Here is an 8,667-nt window from a genome sequence, read left to right on the forward strand (position 1 = left end):
GTCGCCAATGCAGTCAACAACAATGATTTTCCTTGGTCTAAAACTTCGCTATTGATTAATATTCAGAGCCTAGAACCCACCAGATTGTGTTGAGATAGATCTGATCTTTGCATGTATTTATACCAATCCTTATATGGCGAATTCCACGGGAATTTATATGGTATACAAATATTTGGCGAATCTCGCGTAACTATAACACGACTTATGTAATTTTTGAGGTGATTATAGGTCGTCCAAATATGACTTATGTAATTTTCGAGGCGATTATAGGTCTTCCAAATAATTGGCAAATAAAATATAGTTGGTGAAATTTGGGGTGAATGGAGACACGCGTTGGCAAAATGTCGAGTGAATTGGGTCCTCCTGGCTAACAAATCTTCACATGCCTATAGGCGAATTATGGTCATCTATTAAGGCAACCTCGAAGAGTGTAGGCAAAAAAATTAGATTTACCGTGTGTCCACCATATATTGTATTAGCGAAATCATCGCATAGAAACATTTAATTGCATAAAACATATGGCGATCGGGTCATGACTTCGATGGAAATTGATAATGTTATGGCGACATGGCCACCCCCAGTCGGTACAAAATATTCGCCATTTCCTAGGTCGTCGATGTGAAAAATTTGCCATTGGCGAATATTCGCCACTAAAGTAATCTCTGGCCCTAGAACTTCGTAGGAACAATTCACAGACAACAAACAAAACGATGTTTTTAGAAACCATCCCGACTACTCTAATCACTTGTGGATATCCCGGAGTAGCTTAAGAACCTGATATAAATAACTAACAAACCATCCAAGTACTTGATCGCTAAAATAGAATTTTCTTGTCAAAGAAAATGTTACCATGTCTTTGTTTTGGTAAGGAAGGATGCATCCTTGTTAAGACAGTTTTGTGTACCTTCTTTGCTTGTTTGGTTGATTTGATAAGATGATCATTATTTGGGTAGCTCAAAATGTTTGTTTAGTGTATGTTGCGATGTGTATGTACAAAGGATTCATATGTGTTACAATGTTTTTTATTTGATTTTTGATGTTTTTGACATGTTTTTGGATTTTGTAAGTGTTTTTAAATATTTTTGGTATTTTATGATATTTTACGAATGTTTTTGGTACTCTTTCCAGACAGTTTTGAATGAAGAACTCCATGAATCACAAGTAATGTAGAATCTACTTCCATCAAATAGGTTAAGAGCATTGCCCCCAATTTAGTCGTTACTTAGGAAAAAGCAAGATGCAGGACACATGAAGTACTAACCCTGATTGCAGATCAATAACAAGTCATGGTTTGCATGATGGATGAATGACTGCAATGGAGGTGATCGCAACAACTCTGAAAGACAATGGAGCCATAGCCTTTACAAGTGGCACCTGTTTGCCAGGTTTTCACCACCGTACTTACTTAAGGTGCCATCGGAGTGGTTGTTCACCATTTGGATGCATGATTTTTCTTTACTATTTTGATTTTTTTGTATTTTCTTCAGGACATTTTTCTGAATGTTTTTGGTGTTTTCTAATATATTGGAGCCTGGTGCTCTATACAGCTTATGTATGAAACCATTTAAGGTGCATGTTGTTGATTGAATCTCCTAGTGATTCCCCTTCTGAAGTGGCCAACTGATATGCCCCAGACCCAAATACAGCAGTGATAACATATGGACCCAGCCAGCTTGATTCAAACTTCCCCTGATGTTCTCGATTTGGTTGATTATGAGGATTCTCTCTGAGAAAAATATCACCTACCTCAAATGTATGAGGTTTAACCCAATGATTATAGCTTCTGCTCATGCGATGCTAATAGGCCTTGAGGTGGTTGTATGCAGCTTATCGCCTTTCATCAAGTAGTTCCAAGTCTTGAAGATGTGAGACTCGGTATGCTTCATCATCTATCAGATTGTGCAAGGAAACTTGTAGAGATGGTATCTCAACCTCAATAGGAAGAATGGCTTCTACTCCATACACTAGTGAGTAGGGAATTGCGCCTGTAGGGGTTCGAATGCTGGTTCGAAACGCCCATAGTGATGGATTTAATTGAGCATGCCAATCACGGCCAGCATCATTAACTGTCTTCTTGAGGATTCTCAACATGTTCTTGTTTGATGCTTCAGCCTGACCATTGCCTTGTGGGTAATAAGGAGTGGAAAAGCGGTGTAGGATGTGAAACTTCTCATAGAAGTCACAGACATCCTGATTTTTGAAAGGAATCTCATTATCTCTAATGATGGACATGGGTACACCATACCGGCAGATGATATAATCAAGGATGAATGAGGCGATCTTCTTGCTAGTGACTTGGGTAAGTGGAACGGCTTTGATCCACTTTGTGAAGTATTTGGTGATGGTAATGATAAATTTGTGGTCGTTGGATGAAGATGGATGGATTTTACCCATAAGGTCAAGTCCCCATTGACAAAAGGGCCATGGTGTTGTGATTGGTTGCAATTCTTGTGCTGGTGCATGTATCAGGTCTCTGTGGACTTGGCACTTCTTGCATTTTCTGACAAAATAATAGAAGTCTTTTTCCATGGATGGCCAATAGTATCCAGCGCGCATGATTTTCTTTGCTAAGGAAGGACCGCTTGAGTGAGCCCCACAAATTCCTTCATGTACCTCTTCCAAGGCCTTTATTATCTTGTCTTGTTCAGACATTGAAGGAGAGTACCATCAAGACTTTGCTAGTATAGGGTGTCGGCAATGATGGTGTATCGAGTGGTTTGGCGTATGAAGGTTTTGTGTTGGTTATTGGATTGGTTGGGAGGAAGTGTGTGATCATGGAGCTAAGTGAAGAACTCATCGTACCATGGGGATTCAGAACCGACAAGGTGACATATCATTTCAGTTTCAGGGATATCATACGCGAGGATCCAAATTTGTTCTACCAAGAACTCGTAGTGTGTTGAATTTTGTAGAAGATCTAAGAGAGATGCAATTGTATCCATTACGTCAGCAGCTCGATTATGATCTCTAGGTACTTGCTCAAAGATGATAGTTGTAAATGATTCTTTGTAGCTATCCACCATCATTTTATATGGCATGAGCTTGTCATCCTTAGTTTGGCACTCATCGATGACTTGTCGGATGACTAACTAAGAATCTCCATATACCTGTAGCTCTTTGAGATGCAATTGTATAGCCAATCTGAGTTCTATGATTTAGGCCTCATAATATGCTATATTATTGGTGCATGGGAAAGTGAGCCTGTATAACTTCGGGATGCTATCGCCTTGAGGTGTAATGAAAAGAATACCTGCCCTTGAGCCATGCCTAGTATATGAGCCATCAAAGTATAGATTCCAAGGTTGTGTTGTGATCATGAAGATCTCTTCATCTGGAAAGTTTGAAACAAGAGGATGGTCACCTGTGAGAGGTGCATCGGCCAACTGATCTACAATAACTTGCCCCTTGATAGCCTTGTGATCCACATACTCAATGTCAAATTAACTCAGAATCATAACCCATTTGGCCAAGCGGCCTGTTAATGCTGCCTTGTTGAGCAAGTATTTGAGTGGATCGATTTTGGCAATGAATTGTACCTTGGGTGTCAACATGTAGTTCCTCAATTTGGTGGCTGCCAAAATTACTGCTAGGCAAGCTCGCTCAATAGGTGTGTAATTGAGTTCATAGTCTACCAATGTGTGAGAGATATAGTATACAACACATTCTTTTCCTTTTGCATTGTGTTGGGCCAGCAGTACTCCTAATGGCGTATTAGTAGCTGAAATATATAGCAATAGAGGTCTACTTGGATCTGGTGGAATCAACAAGGGTGCATTCATGAGGTAGTATTTAAGCATTTGGAATGCTTGTTGGCACTTTGTATCCCATTGAAAGTGGATATTCTTGTGTAACAGATGCGTGAAGGGATGACACTTATCAGCCAATTGTGCAATGAATCTTTGAATTGATTGTAGTCGCCCTTGTAGTGTCCTTAACTAACTGATGTTCTTAGGAGGTGACATGTCCATAATTGTTTTGACTTTCGTCAGATCTACTTTAGTGCCCTTGGTTGAGACAATGTATCCTAGGAGATTCCCAGAGGTTACTCCAAAGACACATTTCTTTGGATTAAGACGGACATGATATTGCTCTAATTTGTCAAAGATTTGACCCAGTATTTCCAGATGACCCTCTCTTGTTAATGATTTAGCTAGTAAATCATCAAAATAATATTCCATTATGGTGTGCATCATATCATGAAAGATGGTAGTCATAGATGTTTGATAGGTCGCCCCCGCATTTTTCAGACCAAATGGCATCACATTCCAATAGTAGGTTCCCCATGGGCATGTGAAAGAAATTTTATGTTGATCCTCTGGAGCAACCTTGATCTGGTTGTACTCTGAAAATCCACCAATAAGAGAAAGCATTGCATGATTTGTTGTGAGATCAACAATCATGTCGATATTTGGTAAGGGGAAGTCATCCTTAGGGCATGCCTTGTTCAAATCCCTGAAGTCGGTGCAGATACGAATGCCCCCATTAGGCTTGCCGATGGGTACAATGTTGGAGATCCAATCTGCATAATCGATTGGTCGGATGAAACCAACATCTAAGAGTTTTTTGAGTTATGCCTTGACAAGAATAGCAATTTGTGGGTGCATCTTTCTAAGTTTTTGTTTTATAGGTTTAGCTCCTTCTGCTATGGTTAGGTGATGCATGACCAAATCAGGATCTAAGCCAAGCATGTCTACATAAGACCATGCAAAGTTGATTTGATGTTTCTGGAAGAATTCCACAAACTTTGGTTGTTCCTCTAGAGTTAGTAGAGATTCCAAATGTATTTGGTGAGGAGTCTCAGGGGTCCCCACATTGAATTCTTTCATCTCTTCGATTAGGATTGTCTATCTCTCCTGATTTGTACTAGAGGGGAGGATGTCAAACCTTTCATCCACAAGAGCCTCAGAGAGGTTTTCACCTTTGGATGTGTTTTTTATTTTTACATTTTTGGGATCAAACAACGCCACAGTGTGGTTTTCACTGGAAGATCCATGTTTTATTGTGATATTTTTGTAGCTGAAAGGTTTGGCATCTGCCCCAAAGTACATTGTGTTATTAAGTTCAATGGAAAATCTAACTTTGTGATCCCCACTTGGTATGTGATCCCCTATTTCTAAAAATTCGTTGAGCGCCTCATCGTTTTGGAAGTGATCAAGACATGGGGGATTGGGCTGGTTCCAGTCTATGAGTTCGGGGTGGATTGTGGGCATGACCTCATCGATTAAGTTGAGTTCAGAGGAGGTGTCAGTGAGGGTTAATATAGATGAGTGAAGTTCATCAATGGTACTCTCCTTGTCAGATTCTCATGTCGGATTTGATGTAGGACCTATGGAAGGTGCTTCTTGCTCACAAACCCAAAGGTTTTAATCCAGGCCTCTCCATAGACTGGAATATCTTTATGAGGATGGGGAGGTGATGTGTCTTCTTCGTTTGAAATATTTAGATTCACTGAATCAAATTCCCACTCATGTGAGTCGGTCTCTAAATCACCCTCTAACATCTGATTATTGTACCATGTTGGGATGTCTTTCGTATTGAAGAGTGTATTGGTCATAGGTTTGTGCACTTTGATAGGTGAGATTGTTGGTGTTGTTGGTAGGATTATCGGTGTTGTTGATGTTGTTGTTGGGGTTATTGGTGTTGTAGATACAGTTGGTATGACTGTTGTTACTAATGGGATTATCATTGTTGTTGATGTTGTTGTTGGTGCCACTGTTGCTATTCTCAGTTTGGTCGGTCTGGTTGGTACAACTATTGGGAGTATTGGTGTTGCAGATATGATCAAAGATGGCTTTTTGGGAGTAACTGGTTGATACATGGGTTCGTTGGGTTTGCCTTTGAATCTAAGTTTAGGAAGAGATTCCTTTTGAAAGCCGAGTCTTGTTTTATCTTTGTGTTTTAACTCAAGTTGCAAGGGCTCATCTCGTCCTTGTTTGGAGTGTCCCAAAGTGCTCTAGCTTGCATAATAGTGGGACCTTTGCCATATTTATCAGTAGGAAGCTTAGCCTATGGGATTGTTGTGTTGATAGGGTCTTTGTAGATCCATTCGGCCAGGTCCTCATCTCTGGTTTCCTCTTCCGGACTTCTACGAGGGATGAATTGTGCCAAAGTACATGTTGGCTTGGTCAATGGTGGTTGAAGAAACTTTTGAGGCTTGCCATAAGTTCTAGGGAAAGTGGGTAATTTCCCAACACAAAAGAGTCGGCTTAGATTATATTCCCCAAGACCTTCCTCAGCCATTTTTCATTTTCAACTTCTCTTGCTTTGGTATAGGGGTGATTGAACTAGAAAGAGAGGTTGGACTAACATAGGATGTGGAAGGGATAGCTTCTAGGTTGTTAGGTACGGTGATCTCTGGCTGATGGTTAATATTGTTACAATATACAAATGGATTTGCATCACCAAGGATTGTGATTTCTACACCGTTATGGGGAAACTTGATACATTGATGATAGGTGGATGGAACAGCTTGCATGGCGTGTATACAAGGTCTTCCTAACAAGAGATTATATGGCAGAGGAAGGTCCAGAACTTGGCAGATGATGTGCTTCACCACTGGACCCACTCTAATAGGAAATACAACATCTCCTTTGGAAGAACGCTCTGCATCATCATAGGCCTTAATGGTTATCTTTTTGCTGGGATCCACTGATTCTACTGCATATCCCAATGTTGTGACCAATTGCAAGGTGCATATATTTAGGTCAGCTCCATTGTCAATCAAGACTCACTTGATTCTATGTTAATTTATAAATCCTTCAATATGAAGGGATGTGTTATGTGGTTGTTAGAATGAAGCGTTATCACTTTCAGAAAAAGTAAGGCATGGTGATGACCTGAGACTACCAACCATGGCTTGAAATTGATTTGTGTAGGTTGGCGGGGATGGACGCTTCTTGGAGAGCTTGATCCAAGATTGTTTTGTGTGAAGGAGATAAGTGCAAAAGCTCTAATATGGATATCAGTGCAGGCATTTTATCCAATTGTTCCACAAGATTATATTGCTTGGGCAGGGGTGTCGTTCCTTGTGGTGTTGCTCGAATGGTAATCTTTCTATGACGCGTAACAATGTTGCATGTAGTATTTGGATCTTTTATGACGAGAGTTCCAACTTGTTCATTAGTGTCATAGAGGTGATTAATGGTATAATTATAGATAGCTTCTGTATAATTAGTTGTATTATCTGTGTTGCACCCTGAGGTGGAAGGACCCCTTTGATCATGTGATGGAAGTGGTTTTTTGAACATTAGATGATCGTCATTTGATGTTTTAGGGTCATGTCCTATTTCAATTTCTCCTATGTCAATGAGATCTTGAACAAGATCTTTTAGTCGATGGCAATTGCTTGTCTTAAGTCCTTTTCCCTGGTGGAATTCACAATGTTCATTATCTCTCCACCATGGAGGTTTGACCTAAGGTTCATAGTTAGATGTTTTCAGTAAGGTCACAAGATTAGAAGAGACTAGTTGACGCAATATTTTTTTGATGGGTTCCTCTAGGGGTGTGTATGTACATTTTGGTTTATAGTTTTGTTGTCATTGTCTTGGTTCTTCTTGTAGCGCATTTCGACCTTGATTTTGTGGATGAGTGATAGTTTTGTTTTTAGGAGGGGGATTTTGCCCCGCAAATCTAACCAAATGTTGTGCAATCTTTACTATTCTTACGTCTACTACCCCATCATTGACAATGTTCTTGTTCTTGTTCCATAAATTGGGTTAATCACTATTAAAACATGGACGAGGGTCATCTTTAGGCTTGTTATAGATTTTGATGAGTCCCTTTTTGATGAGGTCTCTTTCACATTTCAATCCTTGGGTGATCATGTCTTCAAAGGACTTTGTGCCCTTCATGTCTAAATGGAATTCCATCTCATCGTTCAAGTTGGAAATGAATATTTCCACTAGTTCTTGTTTAGGCAAATGAGGAGATCGTCTGCTAGATAGTTGCCTCCACTATTGGAGGAAAGCTAAAAACAACTCCCCTAGTTTTTGTTTGGTGTTGCATAGATCTGCCATGGTAACATCTTGTTCTATTTTATGTGAATAATGGGCAATGAAATTTTGGACTAGTTCCTCAAATGTTCTAATGCCACCTGGTAATCGGGAAAACCATTGTGTGGTTGTGTCTCCCAAACTCTGAGGAAAGAGGCGCATTAGATAGGTGTCTTCATAAGCCACTTCTAGGCAAGCTGAGTGAAATTCTCGTACATGATCTCGAGGGTCTTCTTTGCCCCTATACTTTTCAAACTTAGGTGTTTCAAACCCTCACAAAAAAGGTGGCATATGTAGGTTCCTATCAAAAGGATAGGGACAAATATCGTTAAGAGAAAACAGGGTAGTCCTCACACCACTATTGAGTTGTTGAGTGAGATTTTTGACTTGTTGTCTAAACATGTCTATTTCTGTTGGAGGGGGAGGTGGGGGATTCCCTTGAAGATTAAGATCATAGTGGTAGTAATCCCTTCCTCTTCCACCATCATTACGAATTTGTTCAGATGTCAGATGTATATGTGCGGTATCAAAAACAGAGGGTAGTTTAGCACCCTCTTGAGCAAGTCTCATAAAATGAGCATCTGTGTTGTTTCTAAGGATTTCGTCAAAAAGTCTATTGAACCTAGGATTGTGTCTTCATCATTTGTGCCTCCTCCAACGGCCTCATGGAAATTGT

Source organism: Cryptomeria japonica, chromosome 3 (assembly GCF_030272615.1).
Source record: "Cryptomeria japonica chromosome 3, Sugi_1.0, whole genome shotgun sequence".
Taxonomy (NCBI): domain Eukaryota; kingdom Viridiplantae; phylum Streptophyta; class Pinopsida; order Cupressales; family Cupressaceae; genus Cryptomeria; species Cryptomeria japonica.